General features: G+C 43.4%; 1 protein-coding gene across 1 annotated transcript in view; it reads left to right on the forward strand.

The window, feature by feature from the left end:
* PEX5L (peroxisomal biogenesis factor 5 like) overlaps nucleotides 1-20519 on the forward strand; it is a 1467323-nt gene that overhangs the window by 697130 nt on the left and 749674 nt on the right. The gene's annotated exons all lie outside the window — the stretch shown is intronic.

A 20519-nucleotide genomic window follows, 5' to 3' on the forward strand; every position in this document is an offset into this window, starting at 1 on the left:
GTCTGTATTTTTCGTAGTCTGCATACTGGGTGCGACTGAGCAGTAAAGTTGTTCTCGCCTTAGCCTGTCCTTCTTTCTATTTCTTTCATCCCTTGTCTCCCTATCCTTCTCCCTTCTCTGCTTTTCATCAGGCCTTCCTCGTGGCCTTGCATCATCACTCCCCTTTCCATCTCACTTTAACAATATCTGTCCTCCCATCCATTCGTCCTTTGCGAATGTCATCTCATCTCTCCCTTTCCGCTTCTTTCGCTCTCTCTCCTTATCGAGAGGTGCGCTAGTCTGTGCCTGATCCTTTAGTCCATCTCCGTGTCTCTCCTTGTCCCTCAGGATGGCAGGGGCTGGAACGGTTTCCCGCTCCTTCTCTTTAGTTTCGTCACTACTTGGTGCAGGTGACTCATACGTGGGGTTGCTATACCCCGTGGCTGCTTTGAGCTCTTGTAACGGGTAAAGACCCTCTGACTTGCTTCCCTCAGTGACTGGTTCCGGCGGGGCCGGTGGCACAGTAGGCGTCTCACCGACCTCCGTACATACGTTGAATATCCAGTCTGCAGGTGGGTCTTCTTCTTTTGTTTGTTCAAACATCTTCCAAAGCTCGAGAACGGCAAGGCGTTTCTCAAGTTTCTTCCCGCTATATGGGGCATGTAGGAACATGGTCATGTGCTGTAAGACAGCCTTAGACAATAACTAGTTCTGGGGCCAAGGCATAAACATTTTATTGGCAGTACCCTTAACCCATTCTTGGCTATATTTCTTCAATTTCACTGCGTGCTTAGGCAATTGCTTACAGAGATGCATAAGCGGGGTGACCTCCTCCATCTTCTCACTTCAATACCCACAATGTTTACCCAATAACTTAAGTCTCTCTACCAATATGAGCGAGCACCACAACCGCAAGCTCCAATCCGCCTTTTCCCGCCAAAATGTATACCATCAATTTACTCAACAGAAACCATCAATTCACTGGCGATTCCCTCTCAGTTACAGAATCGCAAAAAAACAAAATGCATTTCACTCAAGCATCAACACATTTTTCCCATCAATACATTTATTGCGCATTCACATATAGCAAGACACTTATGACAGACGCTTGACAGACTAGACAGACACCAGCTGGTCAACGTATACCTGCCTTCTAATTATTAGCCTGTCATGGGATTTGAACTACCCCTTTAAGGCGTCTTTAAACGTCATCGTAGCCTAGCATCCCCCTCTCTGTGGGCTCTGGGTTGAAGTTCCTTCTGACCACTCTTTAAAGCGCTAGAACAAGGCGAATTTACAGTTTTCTCTTGGGTGCCCTCCCGGTATGCCTTACGTTTTTACCTTTCCCAGGTGCCCCCCTGGTATTCTATTACGTTTTAGCTCAGGTGCCCCACTGGAATTCTATCACGTTTTGGCTCAGGTGCCCCCCTGGAATTCTATTACGTTTTTAGTCTCGGGTGCCCCCCCCGGTATTCCGCTATATCTGTCTTCTTTTAATACCCGAGTCATTAACCCACTATATATATATACCGTCTTCTCTACCTCTAACTATTTTATCTTTCTCTGCCACCCTCCATTACCTTTCCCCCACTTGCTCTAATGCCTATAAGTAATTTGCCAAGGTAATGAGTTTTGTTGTTTCACTCACTGATCGTCTCTTTTCCTCTCTGGATCTCCGGGATCACCGCCCCTTCCTCTTCCCGCTTTATGGTTTTCGTCCGATCCGCTTCCCGTGGGAATGAAAAGGGTTATGCTTGGAAAAGCGGGTTCCTTCAGACCCACTGCAGATTTTTTGGGAGTAAATACACTATCACTGTCCACGGGAAGCTTCTCGGCCTACTCAGCCGGAATAACGAAAGGACTCACGATGTAACCGAAGATCCAGAGTTACTTTGCGCCGTCGGTCTAAGGGTGTTTTATGACTATATTAATCGATTATCAATAATCGATGGCCGAAAAAATCCTCACGCTACCAAGTGTTCTCGGGGAGAGGAAATTACTGACGGGCCCATTGGTCAGTACTCAACCCCCAAAAACTTGTAATACAAGATAACTGCACCGTGTGAGGACAGGGTGCAGGATTTACATACTCCAGCACAAATTAATACTAGGGACTCAGTAAGTTGGCAAAGGGAAGTCCGTTTAATAATACATACATCAGCTTATGGAAATCAGCAGCATCACGAACACCTGTCTCGCCCGACTTCCTCGAACTTCAGTACAACAGCCTCTTTTATGGGCAAACTTCGTCATCATTGACGTACACTTCTATAAAAAAATCATCATGCAATATAATTGGTTGGGAAAGGTAACTTAAGTATAGGTGTTATATTGTGTATGAAAATAAGGCATACGGATTGGATAACTCTTATCGGGTGGGCGTCTATGCCCATCCCTCTACAACACACGTGATTGACGTCACTAAAAGTACGACATCCTATTGGTTACAGTCTCTATAGCACCCTAGATTACATGGTCCCTTGTGATTGGGCGAGTTACACCTCTAAACATAAATCTCCACTTTAATTAGCAGCATGTTGAATAGACACCCAGGTGCCTAATGTCCCAAGATTCACCCTTCCTCCCTTCCATCAATCAGTGTTTTAGGGCTTTGTGTCAATTAGTTGGCTGGGTATGGCCTCAGAACTGTAGTCTCTTATGAGGAAAAGTTATGGCATCCTCGGGTTCTGGATGACATCAGGTGGTGGTACATCTTCGCGCCTGTCTGGTCACGTGTTTTTTCACCGTGAATCTGCTTCAGTTCTCAGTCTTTTCGTGCATTTGATTCTGTGTTCGCTTGGCCACCTGCATGGGCCTCTCTTGTCTTGAGCTTCACGGGCGGGCTGGCATGCTCTGAAGTTGGAGCCTCGTGAGCTCATGCTCACCTCCCCTTCTCTGTTTGACCTCGATTTCCCTGGCATGAGCCATCCTTTGTTAAGTTTCGATCCCGCTCTTTTCCTCCACTTGGGCCTGGATATGAAACTTGACCAGTCAGGCCTTGGCCGCCTGGTTGTACTTCTGTTTATACAAAATGGAGTTGCGCATGTACATTGTGCTGTATTGAGGTAGACATATATAGTTGGCGCATGCCGCTCTATTCTTCAACTTAAGCATTGCAGGCGGTATTGATTACTTAGCTTCTTGCATTTCAAGCTTATTTGCACACGTTCAATAAGGTGGTTGGTTCCATCTTGTCTCATGGCACCATTCTCATATGTTTTTCACAGTGTCTCTCCCCTTCATCCATTACAATTATCCTCACAGTTGTCGGTACTGGCATGCATAGCTTTCAGTAGCCACTTCTGGTTGTCCTCGGGGCTGCCTAGGCCCTTAGTCTATTTCCATTGGCCTTCAATTAAGGCCTTCGGCGTTTCCTCGTGGACAGTCTGTAAATACTCGTCGTTTCGTACCAATGGCAGGTACGGTTGTCTGATTGGGTACCGTGCTGCCCAGGGTTGCCTGGTTATGGGCATTTCAACAGGTATTGATCTTCTAATGTACACAGGGCAGAGGCCCATTGCACCCCTTTGTTGGCTCAGCTGCTCCTCGTACGTCACATACCTTGGTGAGTACCTTACTGGCAACTCGCAATGGGGGGCAGGGGAGCAGGTCGTATCTGGGACCTCCTCTACAATAGCAATATACGATGATATATTTTTGGAGTGCAAAGTCACTTAATTCCCATTTGTCTAATTTTTGACAATCAAATATTGACATGTTGTTCAAACATAGGGTCGATGAAAAATCATGTTTTGGTGTAAACTTAATTAGTTGCCTTCATCAGGACCATTCATTCCATACATTTTTCTTACTCTACATGTAATCAAAGAAAATAAGAAAATTAAATGAGTAACTAGTCTAGTCTGACAGGATGGTATGATTGTCATAGAAAGGTGGTAAAGTCATGTGGCTCACCATTATGTAGTGTTGCATGGTACATTGGTTGCGTTATGACAGTTCCTAGGTTGGAGTTGGTTGGTATCCGGGGCATAACTAAAAATAATCTAGAAATATTTTAAAGTTAGCATGGTTAGCTATGGTGAAATTAAATATGGCATGTCCATGTTCTGAGAGTCTGTCCATACTGTTATGTGCTGGCCTACTTGAATAGGAGGCTATGAAGTCTCACATCATAGTATTTTGAAGTGCAGTGTTTCATGAGTGTATCATCTGATCTGCAGAATATGAGAGCCAGAGGACAGAGGACACTCATTTGTGCATCAAGAGAATATAAGTAATCAAAAATACCAGTACCAGATAAGAAACATGTTGCCTTACCTAGGCAACAAATGCAACAGGGCCTAGGGATGACAACGATAAGTTTTGGCATGTGACATAAAGTCAAGAAATCAAGGGTATAAATGAAAAGGCGCTAGTGCATGATGACATCATCATGCATACATGATGATGTCACCACGCTGTGGAGCACTGATGTCACTATGTCTGAGCGTGACCTGGTATGGTACACTAGTGGAAGAAATACCCACATCTATGTATTGTAAAGCATAACATTTCTTTTTCATCTCACTACATTAGGGCATGGACTGGTGTGTTACCAAGGGGAGTAAATACCCATATCTGTGTGTAAAGCTATTTCTGAGCATGATATTTTTCATTCAAACCACACTGGTTAGGTGGGTGTGACAGATTGGACAATTAAAGATAAGTTGCCCAGGGGGACCGCTAATTGCATAATAGTACATAACACCCACCCGACAGTGAAAGTTGACATTGAAAGGATAAAGTAGCAAAATAAGAAGAAATTAAGGTATTCACTTATCTATAATGTTATAATGTGTGGAAATACTGGAGACATACCTGCACAATCCATTTGGAGACAGAATTCAAAGAAATGTTCAGAGTGTAAATATATTATGTGATGTATTTTAACATACTTTATGCTAATAGAAAAACAAATATGTAAAGGATATTGCTCCTTTTACATGAAGTTGTAGTAACCTGAAACTATATTTCACATAATCTGTTGAAAATTCAACATAGTACATACTGCCAATTTTTGTATCTGCTCCTAATTGGTTTGGATTCCACTTATGGGTTTTGGACGCAAATATATAATGTTGAGGGCCACAGTAATAGAATTCACGTGCAGCATGATTCAAAGTAGACATGATCTCATGAAATAAAGTAAATTGTAGTAAAATAAAGTTTAAAACGTACATGAAGAATATTATGGATATAATAATACATACCAAGGAATATTACAATGATTCCTTACATAATACATGAGTACATGGAAAGTAATTTATTTTATTAGAGAAATAGTGCTTAATCAAATGAATTTCTGTTTATATGTTTTTTTAATGTATATATTTTCTTAGTGTATGCAACTTGAAGTATGCTGTTAAAGTGGTATACATGTCTAATTGAATGTTATCGTTGAAATACACATTTTGTTTGTCCGAAAGATGAACTTGAACTCTTACTGTTGTATGCGTAAAGCAAAATCTCCCTCTAGCGATGATAACAGGCAAAGCGGCAGGATGGCTTCGGACAAATATGCATTGGGCCTTTTATTATATAGTATGATGGGAACAACTTTTTGTTGCTAATTCAGACTACTACTCGAATAAAAACTCAGGCCACTGGACATCAACTCTTATTAAACACTTCCCTTTGGGTTGCCATTCGTGTGGGAGGGGAAATGAATCCACTGTAGTAGACTTGACGATGCTGCATCCTTGTCGGTGTGGACTTGCAAGCAATAGTCCAGATGCGTCAAAGAGTTCTAAAGGGGTAGAAGAGCATTGTGAACACAATCTCTACTTTACAGGTGAACTCCTCAGGCAGTTTTATTAACATTTATTTTCTTTTCGGTTCTCTGATTTGATGACATGTTTTTTTGTTCTGGTACTTTCATGAGGTTCCCATTCCAGATAATGCTTGAAGAAGGCAAGATCTCAAGTTTAATTTGAAGAGAGATCCCTCTACCCAAGATATGATGTATGTCATTGCTGTAAATCATTGGTAGACATAACTGTGATAAGATGACTCAGGAAGGTTCTTTCAACATATCGACTTTGGGTCAGGGCCCTTCATAGGCTGTTTTGACATATGGACACCAGATAAATATACTTCTTGCAAAATGGCAGAGGATGGCCAATGGCCTCATTTATCCTGTCCTAACATGTGCTCTATTTGGCCCTGTGTTTTGGGAAAAAACTCACAGATGGGCCCATTTTGTTGTTATTTTTGCATTGATTGGTTGGTTTCATGTGTGCATTTTTGTTAGGAACTGTATGATGGGGTTCATGGATCTTATAGTAGCCATTCAGTATGTTTCTTTTTTTTAATAATCTTGCATATTATGAAGCTCGACCTGAAATGCCTCAAGTTGCTCAAACCCATTACAAGAGGCTTGAACCACCTAACATAAGGGTCTGTCTCTACTTGCTCAGACAGACAGACCCAAGCAGATGTTTTTTGCTCCAAAAGACTCCCTTCTGGAAGTCGGACATTTGTATGTTAGGGTCCAAGCATTTTACCATGTAATTCTTCAACAGCTAAAGGAAAAAATGAGGAGTAGGGTTATTATTTAATCGCTTGTACGTTTCTAACCCATAAATACTAAGAGCGACTAGTGGGGAGAAGTTTGTTTGTCTCAAAGTTACTTAATGGGGAAGTCATCACAATCACCATAGTACCTGCGCAGAATAAGAGTCAGATATGTTTTTTTGACCACATGCTATTAGAAGTGACTTTCTTGCCATAGGTTTTCTTTTTTTAGGGGGTGAATTTATTCTTGTCATCAACATTAATTTGGATAGCATGAAGGGGGCATACTGGGTTCACAATCAATCCTGCAAAGAAACAATACAGTCCTTGAACAAAGCGGGTCTATGGGACGTTTGAAGGAACATAAATCCTAAGGATGGGATTTTACTCTTGATTTCATTTCTTTATAGGGGTTACTTCAGAATGTACTATAGCTTCAAAAGTTCCCCTCTACTACATGCACTGCAAGCAGCTTTTATAGGGGATATCGCCCCATCAAATCATGCTAAAGTTTCCTGCCAATTGCACATAATCATAGGAGAGAAATGGCCACGATTCTAGAAAATCAGTGAGTTTGCTGAGACACCCTGTAGTACATCAGGAAATCACCACCAAGATATCCTGGTTCTTTATTGAAAACACTATAGGAAAAAGCGTGTTGACTATGGAACACCATTAATGCATCTGTCAGGGGGACTCCGACTCAGAAATCCTTGCACCTTAATAAACTGAGATCTCAGGAACTTGAGAAAGTCACTGCCGAACATTTCTCTCTTAAGCGGTGATAGAGGGAGACGGGCTCTTGCAGGGCCTTACATAGAATGCAGGCAGTTCAAAACGGAATATGTATTTCAGTAAACAAAGCAGAGTCTGCTCTGCCTAAAATTAAGCAAGCATTTTTTAAATCAGACTTTTTTTTAATTGTATCGGCTGTATATACAACCTTTAAATATCACATATTATTTAAATTAATTTCATTGTAATCACATAAAAACTATTTTGTTACATAAAATGACAATCTAATTTCATTAAATGTTAAAAGAAAAGGAAAGATTCTCAAGTAAAATTCACAAGTACTCTAAGGCTTATAATGTATCTCATTAAAAGGAAAAAAAAGAATTTTTCATCTTAATTAGCAAATTTCAAAAACTAACATTATCTCAAATGTAACACTTTCCTAGTAAAGGAAGAATAAATTAAACATGCATTCCCTAGGTGTAGACATTCAAGAAATTGAGTAGTAGCTATTCTAACAGATGTTAGATTAGTACCAAATATTCAGGTCAATAATGCCCCTGATTACAATGTCTCAGTACCATTCAAATGTAGTTTAAAATAAAGGCAACGTTTGTCCATTAATTTCAATTAATTTCAAATATTCAGCAATCAAACATTTGAATTTGGAAATCCTTTGGCTTGCAAGGTAAAAGGAAGAATTTAAGCGAACCATATTCAAGAGATAAAATGAAAGGATGGTATATAGACAAATCATTTGAATTTAAAAACTGCTACCACAAGGTGTACTTTGTGAATCTTTAGGTGGCTCTGAGAATGCCATATGCCACCTATAGCATGAGCTGATAGGCACTTACAAATCAGTGACATCACTAATGAAGGTATATTAATGGCAATCAAGAATACAAAGATAGATAAAGATCTGATTGTGATGAGCTACCAGCCCTGTTATAGAGGACGTTCTCCAGGCAGCTGTATATGTTGGTTTCAAATCGTGCTTATAGTGGGAAGAACAGAGTGGTGAAATTTCAGAGACGGGGAAGGGATCTTATTTATTGTCTTAACTCCATCACCAATCCATTGAACGAGAACGACATAAAAAATATTCTGTAATCCCAAAAATGTTGAAAGGTTTCTATGGGACTCAAATCCCCCAGGTGGGAAGGGTAAACAGGTTACCTCCAAACACAATCATCAATACGATGAAAAAAACTGGGAAAGAAAAAGGGAATTGAGGAAAGCATTGAGGGAGCTGAAATCAAATAAAACGGATGAGCATGAGTATTGGAGGGATGTAAAAACCCTAAGAAATAAGTATAGAAATTGGTCAAAATCGAACAGGTATTTGCGTCTGCAACAGGATGAGGAATTGATTTTAAAGGCAATGGCTCAGAAGAGCTCTCGCAATTTTTGGTAAATAATTAATTCTGCAGAGACAGATCAGAGTGTTATACAAAGTGGGGTCATTCAGGAAAATGTATGGGTGGACCACTTCTTAAGACTCTATGGGACAATGGAGAAATTGACGGATTTTTCACCTGAAGTAGTAGCTTGGGAGTTGAATGTCTCGTAAGACGAGATATGAGAACTAATAAAAAAATCTTCAGCCTCCCGGACAGTGGGCCCAAATGGTCTGAGCAATCAGATTCTAAAATCTGATCTTGATCTTTGGGCCCACTTACTGTGCGTTCTCTTTGCAGAGATGGTGAGTAGTAAACAACTCCCAGAGTTATGGAGGAGAGAAATCATCATACCTATTTAAAAAAGGGGTATCGATCGGATCCAATAAATTACCATCCGATCTCCCTTTTAGATGCAGATGGAAAGATTCTTGCAGGTCTGGTCTTAAAGGAGCTGGAGAAATGGGCAGAACTGAAGGGTATCCTTTCGAAACATCAGGTAGGTTTCTATAGAGGTCTGTCGACCTCATTAAATGGCTTGGTTTTGAGCTCAGTTTGTAGTAGGTCATTCCTAAAGGGTGGCCCCCCGCTGCTTCGATTGATCTATCCCAAGCTTTTGACACTGTGAATAGAGAACATCTCTGGGGCAAGCTGAGGAGTTGGGGCTTACCCAAAACTGTACTAGCCATAATAGTGGACTGTATAAGGAGTCACAGCTCCAAGTAAGACTGGACGAAATAGGGAAACTGTCCAGAGCTATTAGGCCAGAGAGGGGGTGAGAAAAGGATGTATCATTGCCCCTTTCTATTGAATCTTTATTTATCAGATCTAGCTAAGTGGTTGGACGAGTTCGTGTTGGCAAGTTCAAATATTGGAAAAGTCAGAACAGATTGTATTGCCTACACAGAAGATATTGTTTTGCTTGACTACACCCACATTGGTCTCCAATGAATGTTGAATGCGCTTGAAGGATACGCAAGGTTAAATTACTTGAGGATTAATCATCTCACGTCACAAATTGTGATCTTTAAGAGACCACTCAAATCTGTCAAGCACTTCCCTTGGCAGTTGGATGATCAAATGATCCAGATCCCTAAAGAAGTAATATATCTGGGATCTTTGGTTAGATACTTTCCTAATAAGGCTCACTTATCAGCAATCGCAGAGGGGAAAATTCTTCAATTAGGCTCTCAAATGAAGAACATTTTAAATAAATTCTGTGAATTCTCTCTGTCTCCAGTTATAAGACATTACATTGGCAAGATAATACCATCATTGTTGTTTGGTCTAGGTGCAAATCCTCAGTCGCATCTAATGCACTGGGGTTTAGATTAGAAGTGTACTCCTTCTTCCCAACTGTGTTCCTATCACCAGTCTGAGGTATGAATTGGGCCTCCAGTCCATGAAAGCATGGATGGAATGAAGATGGGTATCTTTGTACAGATTTATTCCGGTTCCTCCTCATTCGTCATTGTACAAGGATGTCTCCCTTTCCTTGGAGGGATGTTTGAACAACTACCTAAATGATCTGAAGTCCCTGGACCTGGAAACTCTCACAGGATGCGAATGCAAAGAAGTGGATTTGATTAAAAACTCTGAGAAAGTGAAAGAATGCATAAAAAGGGCCCATAGGATCAGGACAATAGCAGTAATGCTCTCCTCAACTGTGTCCCCATCACTGTCATGCATAGACAAACCATGTGATTTCCGGACAGTACCAATAGGTCTGCCTTCTTGAGATTTTGTCCCGATCTTCTGCCTACCCGCAAAATTCTATATATTAGATAGAAATAGGAGGTTGGGTACAATGTCTGCCCCTTATGTGAGGGCTCTAATCCACAGACTCTTAGGCATCTGTTCAGTAATTGTACAGGGACCTTAGAAAGGAGGGTGAATAGGCTGACGTGTTTTGTATATAAAGATTGGTGGTTAAAAACAGACTGTTTCTGGGAGAGTCTAGTCTCAGGTAATGAAACACTTCTAATGTTGGAAATAGTTAAATTGTTGAAAGATCTCAATCTGACTGCTCTTCATCCCTGTAATGGTTACAAGAGTTTCTGTGCATTTTCATTTGTTATCTTTCTTTCTTTTATAAATGTCAACTATAACTGTAGTAGTTTATTACTGTATGAAATCTGAGTTCTTATTGTTTCCTTTTCTTCTCTTTCTTTCTTCTTTTCTTGTGTGTTTATTTTTATCTTTAAGGCGTTTATCCAAAATTCAATTAATTGTGACTGAAATGATTAATGAGATAGCTAATGACATAATATGTATTTCTCTCTTTTTTCTTAATTCAGAGGTTTTTTATATGTATTTATAGATATTGTGCTTATATTGTATCGGTTATCTTGTTTTGTGAAAAGTCTAATATTTTGAGTAATACAAAATAAAGATTTTTTTAAAAAAAACATGAATTGCACGGAGAGGGAAGAGGGAGAAGTGCCAGGGAGGGGGGGCAAGAGGCTGGGAAAGTGCTAAGGGAGACCCAGGAGGGCAAGTGTTCAGGCAAGGGGATACAGGTAATTAGTGCAAGGAGTGGTGTACCAGACTCAGTAGGCTAGTAAGGGAAGGGTGCCCAAGGGCATGTGATGGTAAGGGTAAGGGGGAGACTGGTTGAAGGAGGGCCTGGCCCTTCTAAGGTTTATGAGGGATACAATCAATCAGAATCAGACATAGAGGAAGGTGAGCTAGCTGGAGACTTGGAGGGGGAAGGGAGAGGAGAAAAGGAAGGTCTTGAGAAGTTTTCAGAATTCAAGATGGAGAGGGGCAGGAAGGCCATTCCAGAGAGAGGCTCCAGCTGAAGAAAGAATTCTACCGCTGCTTAGAGAAGCATCTGAATTGCTGAGAGTTAGATCTAGAAGAACTAAGAATAATAGCAGGGAGGTATTTAGGGAGAGAGCGTTGGATGTAGTGTGGTCCCCAGGCCCAGGAAGCCTTGTAGATGATGCAGAGAATCTAGAATATGATCATTGCAGCTACAGGGAGCAAGTTGAGAGATTATAGGGCAGGAGAGATGCAGTCCTTGGGCTTGAAGCCAAGGATAGGTCTTGCAGTCCTATTCTATAGTAGTTTAAGAGGGCGGATGGAGAAAAGAGGCAGATTAAGCAAGAGGCTGTTGCAGTAGTCACACCTAGAGAGAACCAGAGCTCTGGAGACATTCAGTTTCAGATGAGGAACGGGAGAATGCCTCTGAGGAGGTAAAGCTGAAAGTGAGATTTCTTGACAAAGTCAGCGATGAGAGGGAAGAAGGAGAGAGTGGAGTCAAAGATGACACCCAGGTTTTAGACTCACAAGAGGGAGAGGAAGCCAAAGTTAGAATCCTTTACAGTCAATAAGCCCTTCATTTTTTAAAACACTACAGACTTTCTCAATTTTAATTAGATTTTATTTATATTTGTCATTATTCCCACATTATACTTCTTTGATTTTTTTTTAGAGCAACATCAATTTTCAGATAGCAGCCACGACATGTACATGTTATGAGCCTAACAGCTCATCAACAGGTGGCTCCTCATATGTTAGACACCCACACACCTCTTACGATGCTCAAAACATGTTTGCTTGTGGTCAGCAATGTGAACGCCGAACCGCGGTTTTGAGAATAATGGCCTCGGAGATCCACTTCAGTCTGGCTTCCATAGTAAACAGTTCCATTAGACTGCACTGATGCATATCTCCAACTTTCTCCCTGATGCTCAGTCCATGCACTCTTCTGTACTCATCCTTTTGAACCTCTCTGCTGCTTTAAAAAATCTCAACCACTCCTCTCTCCTCCTCACTCTCCAGGGCCTTCGGTTCTGCAAATGTGTTCTGGTTTGGATCCTACCTGAAAGGCTGATCAATTAAATTCTCCTAGAATTTGCAAACCTCTGACCCCACCAAACTCCCTGTTGGCATCCCACAAGGATCAGTCCTTGGACCTATGCTCTTCACTCTCTATAACTCTACCGTAGAAAGACTTTTCTTGTCGTTTGGCTTTCACTATCACTGTTTTACCGATGACAATAAAATCTTTTCTCATCTCCATCCTTTGCCCCAGTCATCTTGGAACATATTACCAACCAGCATACTGCAATTCGTCACTGGATGGCTATCTGCTGCCTCTTGCTGAAGTCTTCAGAAATGGAAGTCATCTTTCTCTCAGCTTCCAATGCCATCCCTCTCGTCTCTCCTTCCACCCTGACTGTTTGGCTCTCTCGCCCAAGGCTCACAACCTTGTAATTTTCTTTAATTGCGATCTCCGGCTGAAACAATTCATCATTATCACTAATTCTGCTGCTTGCATTACCTCAACATTCTGAAAATTCACATTTCTCTTACTATTCACTCTACAAAAATTCTAATCTCCACCCGTATGCTCAGCAAACTTGACTTCTGCTCAAGCCTGCTCTTTGGCCTTCCTCTCTTCTCCTTCCTCCTTCTAGACAAAGTCCTCAACTTTGACCTTCCAGAGCTTCCCCAACTTCAACCGCCTGACACCATGTTGGCAGGCTCTCCATGTACAACCGCTCCCTTTTCAAGATCCTTCTCTTCTCCTAGTCTACAAAGCTATCAATGGTCTTGATCTTCAGTACCTGTCTGATGGTATTACTGTTACTCACCATGTCATTCACTCCAATCCTCCTCGGCACTCAAGCTCATTGTCCCAACTCCCCCCACCTTCCCCGCCACCGTGCCTCATATCACTTCCGCTCCTTCTCCCTACTCACCTCACTCCACTGGAACCCACTGCCCATCACAATCAAAGTCAGCCCAACTGTGGATGTCGTCAAAGCTCAGCTTAAACTTCACATACATACCAAAGTGGGAGCTCCTCCTGCCATCTCCCGCATTCTCCTTGCCTGACTCACCACTGCCTCCAGTGATGCTTAATGATATCATTTTGCATATTTACATAGTACTCCTCTTTTAGTTTGAAGTGCTTGCCCCCTTTGGTTAATGTTCCCTTTCTAAGTCACCTGTTTTCTCAAATATATTCTTTTAGTTTGAAAGAAGAGAAAAGCACATTAATGTTTTGCAGGCTGAGTTGCCTCGATATCTATGAATAAACTGTGGAATCAAGACGCCCTCCAGGAGTTAAGTGTATTGTGACTCTCCCGTGCCTGGCCACACTGCCTGGATTGATTGTCTCTGAGCTGTACACCCTCACTGTACTATAGATGCCAGCATCAGGCATATTTGTACTGCCTACTGCTCTTTCCTGACTCAAGTCTCTGCAGCTCACTTTTTTGTCCCCACTGCTCTTCTTGTTTCTGTCCAAGATCAGCCACTTACTTGGCCACACAAGCAAGATCAGGGACCCAGAGGCAAGGATAGTGCTGCATGCCAAAGGTGCACATGCCACAGAAGAAGGAATCTTTTTTCAGTGTAGCCCACTGTTTATCCACATCGCCTGACCATTAAAATGTATTTGTTGCACTTTGTAAACTAATTTCATGTGCGTCCAGTGTGTAGGGGTGTTCCGGGACTGAGAGAAGGAATAGAAGCCAAAATGTTGGGGTCTTATTATGTCTTCATATCAATTGTGATGTACATATATACAGGCACACAAAGGGTTAATCTATGGGATGTCTTTATATTTTGGGGAATTTTAATAGGCCTATGAAACATCGGGTCTCTTCCTATAGTGTTTCAATTAAATGTTATGCTAATGCTATTGCAGCAGTCTTAGCTCTGCTGGTTTATTGCTGGTAATATTAGTTGATTTTCTGTTTTCCAATTTATAAAACAGTCTTATGTTCACCTATGTATAATGTAATATGAAACAATACATTAGGATCCACGTGTATATGTTTCATGTGGTAATTATGCCCATTTTCCAGTGCCATGCACCAGTTTCTGCTCTGCGTAAAATCGTACAGTGCATGTTTTCTCATCAATCTGCTCCAAAACGGCAGTCCAGAAAGTCGACCATCAAATCAAAATAATAGCTCGACTCGATAGAAGTGTCAGAGATTATAAAACCGTGTCAAATGTGCCATAGAATTCCAATAGGGGAAAATGCACCTGTCAACAACTGTGGACAAGGAGACATGTCTTTTCTTTGTTGCGTTTTCTTTTGGTGGTCATTTTTACCGTGCAAATGCAACTTGGATCACTTCAAAGCAAACAAACAAAGCAACCAAGAAAGCAAAAAGATTTAGGAAAAGGGGAAGCAGTCAGGGGGAAGAGAAAGTATGTGTGGGTGCAGGGTTCACCCCATTAAAGAAACAAAGTTGAATCCACACAGTAAAGGTCCAACATTAAAAATAAATGTTACACAATGGGCCTCATTCCAAGTGTGGCGGTCTGGAAATAAGGGTGCCGGTAACAACGTACCAGCACCCTTTCCAGACTGCAAGATTGCCTGCAGGGGCCGGATCTCCCGCAGGTCTGACCTACCGGGAGTACCGGCTCCTGCAGGCCTGGTTTTCACGGAAGCACAGGCACTGTTAGCAACGGTGCCGCTGCTTCCGTTTCCCCTTTCCCATGGAGTCCTCCCGCCGCCTGACATCCCGGCCTGTCGCCACCTGTGATGTCCCGGTGGCACCGGGCTATCAAGCGGCTGAAGCAGTGTTACGAGACGGGCAGGTTACCGCCGACCTCGTAATGAAGCCCAATGAATCCTATTATGGTGCCTGGTGCATTTTGGTGCATGAAGCAGATTCTGCAGTTTGAAGTAGCTTTGCAATCGCTGTAAAAAGTGCAAAGTACTTTTACCTATGCAAATTTGCCATTCTGCTGTAACAAGATGGGGGTGCGGAGGTCCGTTTCTGCGCCGTGTCCTTGTGTTTTTAACTTTGGTGAGAATGGTTGGTTCAACCCGTTCCTGATCTGAGGTCTCTCAAGACTACGACTCATCAGCAGCCCATAGACTCCAGAGACTTCAGAGCTTTTGAAGGCTGCTAGAGACCATTTAGCAACAGCCTTCCTGACACTCCCGGAGACACCCACCTTCTAGGGATGAATAAATCATGGTTTGAATCAAGCTACGTTTTGGCATCTGTAGTCACTCACACAGCAGAACATGAGCTAGTTGATCAACCAGTCCTGTTTTATTCCAATACATCCTTGAAATTATAGTCCGGAAATTGGAAAAGTACAACAATCCCAGATTGCAGAGTATGAAACCAGGACTGGCTGACCTGCTGATGCGGTGCACTGGGAAACTTGAGAGCTCCTGCAAAGCGTAACCACGGGAATGGATTTGACTTTGGATGATGCAGGGGAGGCAGGATACCAGGCATAGAGGTGATTGGGACAGAGCAGAAGGTAGGGCAGCAGCCAAGAGTGTTTGTGGCAGAGGAAGAGGGTGGCAGGTATCAGTATAACAGTATAATCACATAATTATGTTGAATCACCAAGTAGTGGGAATTCAGACGAGTTCTGAGGGTGAGCCCATTGAAGTCCACAGAGATGAACATTGTTTTGAAGCCTAAGGATGTGGTTTGGCTTTGCTGGGATGATGAAAATTAGCCCAAAGTGGGTGACGCCCCCTAGAGGACGGTGAGTTGAGATGTGTGTGTATTTGCAGAGTGAAGGGGAGGATGGTGTTTGGGGTTGGGAGAAGCCAGACACCTGCTGCTGGTTGTGTTTAGGAGGTAGTGGAGGCAGCGGGATGCCTGTTATGTATCAAAGTTTGGGAGGCACGAGAAGAAAGCATCACACCAGGTACGGTGTCTGTTTGGGCAGGGTTATGCAAAACATCTCAAGCCTAGTTCAAACATACTTGATTCAATGTGCAGGCCTCTTTACTGAAAATGTTGTCTTTATTTTATACTTAAAGAATGCAAAAGTAGTACATTTCTATATATCAATGAGCAGAAAAAACATCACAAAAAAAGAAATTGTGTGCAGGCCGAAATGTCCTTTTCTTGTGCCACATCATTGTCAAATCCATGCTGCAATATCCTGGCAGTTCTGATTCAAGGTCAGGCTCTGAACGCTCTCCCTAAATGAGCTACAGTGGGGAGAGGAATTACTGAGATGCTATTCACCAGGGCTGCTTGTAATTGGGAGACTAGTTTGTCTCTCCGTGTTGACTGCCACTCTGAAAATGATTCTGCCAGAAAAGAGGCCCTGGTTTTGATTGGCCTTGCACTGCAGAAATGACACAATTTAAACTTCCATTACTATTGCAATTGAGTGATATTTTGTTTTATCACAAAACAAGCGAAAATATGCCTTTGCATCACTTGCATAGCCAGGTTCCCATTCAGTGGTCACACCAAGAACAACCATGCCAACATGTTTTGGAATCCGAGTCAACCGTGACACAGCACTTTCCCATTAAAATAAGGATTTCAGAGTATGTTCCTGCATACCTAGTGTTGCGTTTGCACTGTCAGATAGGTGTGAGCACCAGTGGTGTAACACAAGATGTGGGGACCCCCCTGCGAGCCACGCTGAGGGTGCCCCCCAACTAAACAACAAATCAAGGGTCGTGCCACACTCTGGCCGGGCCTAGATTATCACACTTGCACAATACGTACAAACGTGTGGCTGAACGGATATGCCGCACACTGCACTAGGAGAAAGATATAAATATGTATTTTAATATAACATACAGCACACTGTCTGAGAAGAATTGGCTAAAAAGCCAGAGTGTTTGCAATTGTTTTGTAGGGTAACACCAATCCAATAGATGCAAGTCACCAACAGTGCACAGGAACATTGATTCTTTGCTATTAAAAATTCCATGCCACAATGAAAACATGTCCAACTGGCTGCACAATGTAGACCAGTGTAGACATGTAATAACAATAAAGTAAAGCTTGCCAGGACACATTTAGACATATCTAGACTGGTTGAACAAAAATGGCAGTCGAAGCAATAACACTCATCAAGAATAGACTACACATTCAAGCCTGTGTCTCTGTGGCCTCTAACAACACGGCCAAACTCTTTAAAATCTGAAAAGAACTGGTCAATCCTGTTGCAGTCTTTACGTCTCCTGTTCCCTCCCAGGCCCTCTGTATGGCTCTGTCGTCTCACTTCTACGTTAAAACTCAGGACATCCTGTCCTCGATCTCCTCTTCCTCTCCCTCTTCCTCTCTCGGCCCCCCTTTGGCCATCTCTACCTCTCTCCCTCCTTTCTCCTCTTTCTCTTTGACAACACCTGACGAGGTTTCTAGACAAGTCCGACCTATGAAAGTGTCATCCAAACAGGTGCTCTCCTGCTCCCCCAGAACCATCAAGAACCATATTGACACCCTCGCTCCAGCCTTGACCGATTTTGTAATCACTCTTTCCCCTCTCCCGTTAAGCACTCCCTTATGCACCCACTCCTCAAGAAGCTTTCTGCCGATCCTGCCTGCCAGGCAAACTATCGCCCCAATCTCCATCACCCCTTTCCTGGGCAAACTGTTGGAAAAGCTGGCAATCTCCCAGCTTACTCTCCACATAGAATCTGTTGGTTGTCTCTGTGACCATCAGTCTGGCTTCAGAGCTGCCAGAGACACAGAAACTGCTGTCCTGAACAACTGTGATTCCAGCCTTGATTCCAGCATCTCTAACCTTGATTCCAACATTCCTTCTGTCCTCATCCTCCTTGATCTTTCCTGTGCTTTCGACAAGGTCAATCAATCGACTCCATGAGAACCTGGGCATCACGGATCAGGCCCTTGAGTGGCTGACCTCCTTCCTCTTGGACTGCCCCTCCCAGGCCCCTTTCTCCCTGCTCCATCCTCTCACTCTGGTTTTTCAACCTCTATGTGGCCCCTTTGACCTACCTGATCCCTACATTCTCCTCTAACTTTCAGTGTTATGCGGATGACACTCTGCTTTCCTTCAGGCTCCCCTCATACTCCTCTCATCCCTCGCTCATTCGTGACTGTCTATCCACGATTCAGGATTGGTCTGCCTACAACGATCTGTGCCTTAATGTCAGTAAGATGGAGATCCTTCTCATTTGGACTCCTGCCCCTGCTTTCCCTCTCTAACTCTGGCCGCCCGCATTGGCCATCTTCCTTCGCCTTCCTGTGAGGCAAACAACACTGGTGTCATCTTTAACTCCACTCTCTCTTTCTCTCCTCACATCTCGGACGTCGCCAAGAAGTCCCACTACCAGCTGCTCCTCCTCAAAGGGACTCTTCCCTTTCTCACTTTCCCCCAGAAGCTCACTGTCTGCAGAGCCCTGGTTCTCTCTAGGCTGGATTACTGCAACAGCCGCTTTCTCAATCTGCCTTCCTCTACTACCCAGCCCCTGCAACTAATCCAGAACAGGACTGCAAGACTTATCTTTGGCCTCAAACACAGGGATTGTATCTCTCCAGCCCTGAAATCTTTCCACTGGCTACCAGTTGCTGCAAGTATCAAGTTCAAGACCCTTTGCATTGTCCACAAGGCTTTCTGGGCCCGGGGCCCGCACTACATCCAACGCTCTCTTCCAAAATATCTTCCTTCTCGAGCCCTTCGCTCAGCTACCTACAACTCCTAAGGGTTAGACGCTTCTCCAGGAAGAGAGTGGGGGGGGGTAGATCTCTCTCCTCTGCAGGTGCCTCCCTCTATAATAACCTCCCTTCCCCTCTCAAGCTTTAGCGGACCACCTGAAGTTCTGGAAGCAGCTCAAAACTTTCCTCTTCTCCTCTGCTTTCTCTCTCTCCCTCCCCTGCTGGCCTGCCTGACCTACGTGTTTGCTTTACCGTCTGGTTGCTTGGCTACCCTCAGAGTCTGACTGAGTCGAGACTCTTTCTTGATCAGTCACCCTTGCACTGCCTATGGTCCTAGCATGCACTTAGGGGCTGTAACTGTAACCCTACAGTCCCTTGTTCTCCTTGCACTACCCAGAGCTGTGCTGCCCTGACAGCACTTACTCAGCCTTGCTGCCCTGTTTTCCCCTCCCCTCTCCCTTGCACTTCCCCGTCCCTTTCCCCTTGCGCTTCTCGTTATCGCACTTCCACGATCTGAATGACACAAGGCCTAGTAAGATTGTTTGTCTTGTCCTCCCTCTATCTTCCATCCCTTGTCTTGTCACGCCTAGAAACACTTGTGTGCAGGTGCGTTATAAATGACTTATATCATATCATTTGATCACAGAAGCCCAGAAAAATGTACAATGCCGCAGTAAGAAACGGCTAGACTGGCAGCACCCAAATGGCAGTCTAGCCAAGTAATTCACTTAGCAGGACTGCTTTATCACAAATGCCCCATTAAAAAAAAGTCATACCAAACTGAGGAATGACTAGCCTAGCTGCACCAAATGCCTCTCTAGCCACTAATACCACATATCATGCCTGCTTAGCCTGGACATGGAGAGCCATTATAATTTGTCGTACAATCCTGTCCCCCACACATCCCCTCTCCCTCCAATGCCAACCTCCAAAATCAGCTCCTTGGCCCAGAATTACCTCCATGTCCCTCTTCCTTGCCCCAGAGCTTACGGTTGAGGCTCCTTGCCTCATAGGTAAGTACTGGGATGAGGAAGAGGGGGACTAGGAGTAATGAAGATTACAGGTAGCTAAATCAAGCATTACCTCCATGTACCTCTACCTCATCCCAGTACTTGTGTATGAGGCAGAGTGCCTTATCCACAAGTACTGTCTCATACACACTGGGACGAGGAAGAATAGGGCTAGGGATAATGAAGATTACCAATAAGTAATCCAGGCATTAAACACAAGTATTGGTGCAACACCATTGAGTTGACTGGGATTCAGCACTCCCCTCACTCCCCCTGAAATGTTGGGCTATGTTGACTAGAACTGGCTGTTATTAACGGTGCCGGTGCTTCTGTGGTTCCCATTCCCATAGAGTCCAATAGGACTTTATGGAAATGGGGACTTACCATTTGCCGGAGCCTGACTTCCCAGACCGCCAGGGTTGTAATCCACCGGTGTTACCGGGAAGTCGGGCGCCGGTAAATCATTACGGGTCCGGCGGCAACCTGCAGGTAGCAATGGCACGGTTGCCGCC

This window comes from Ambystoma mexicanum, chromosome 10 (genome assembly GCF_040938575.1).
Source record: "Ambystoma mexicanum isolate Mex_15411 chromosome 10, UKY_AmexF1_1, whole genome shotgun sequence".
Lineage (NCBI taxonomy): Eukaryota > Metazoa > Chordata > Amphibia > Caudata > Ambystomatidae > Ambystoma > Ambystoma mexicanum.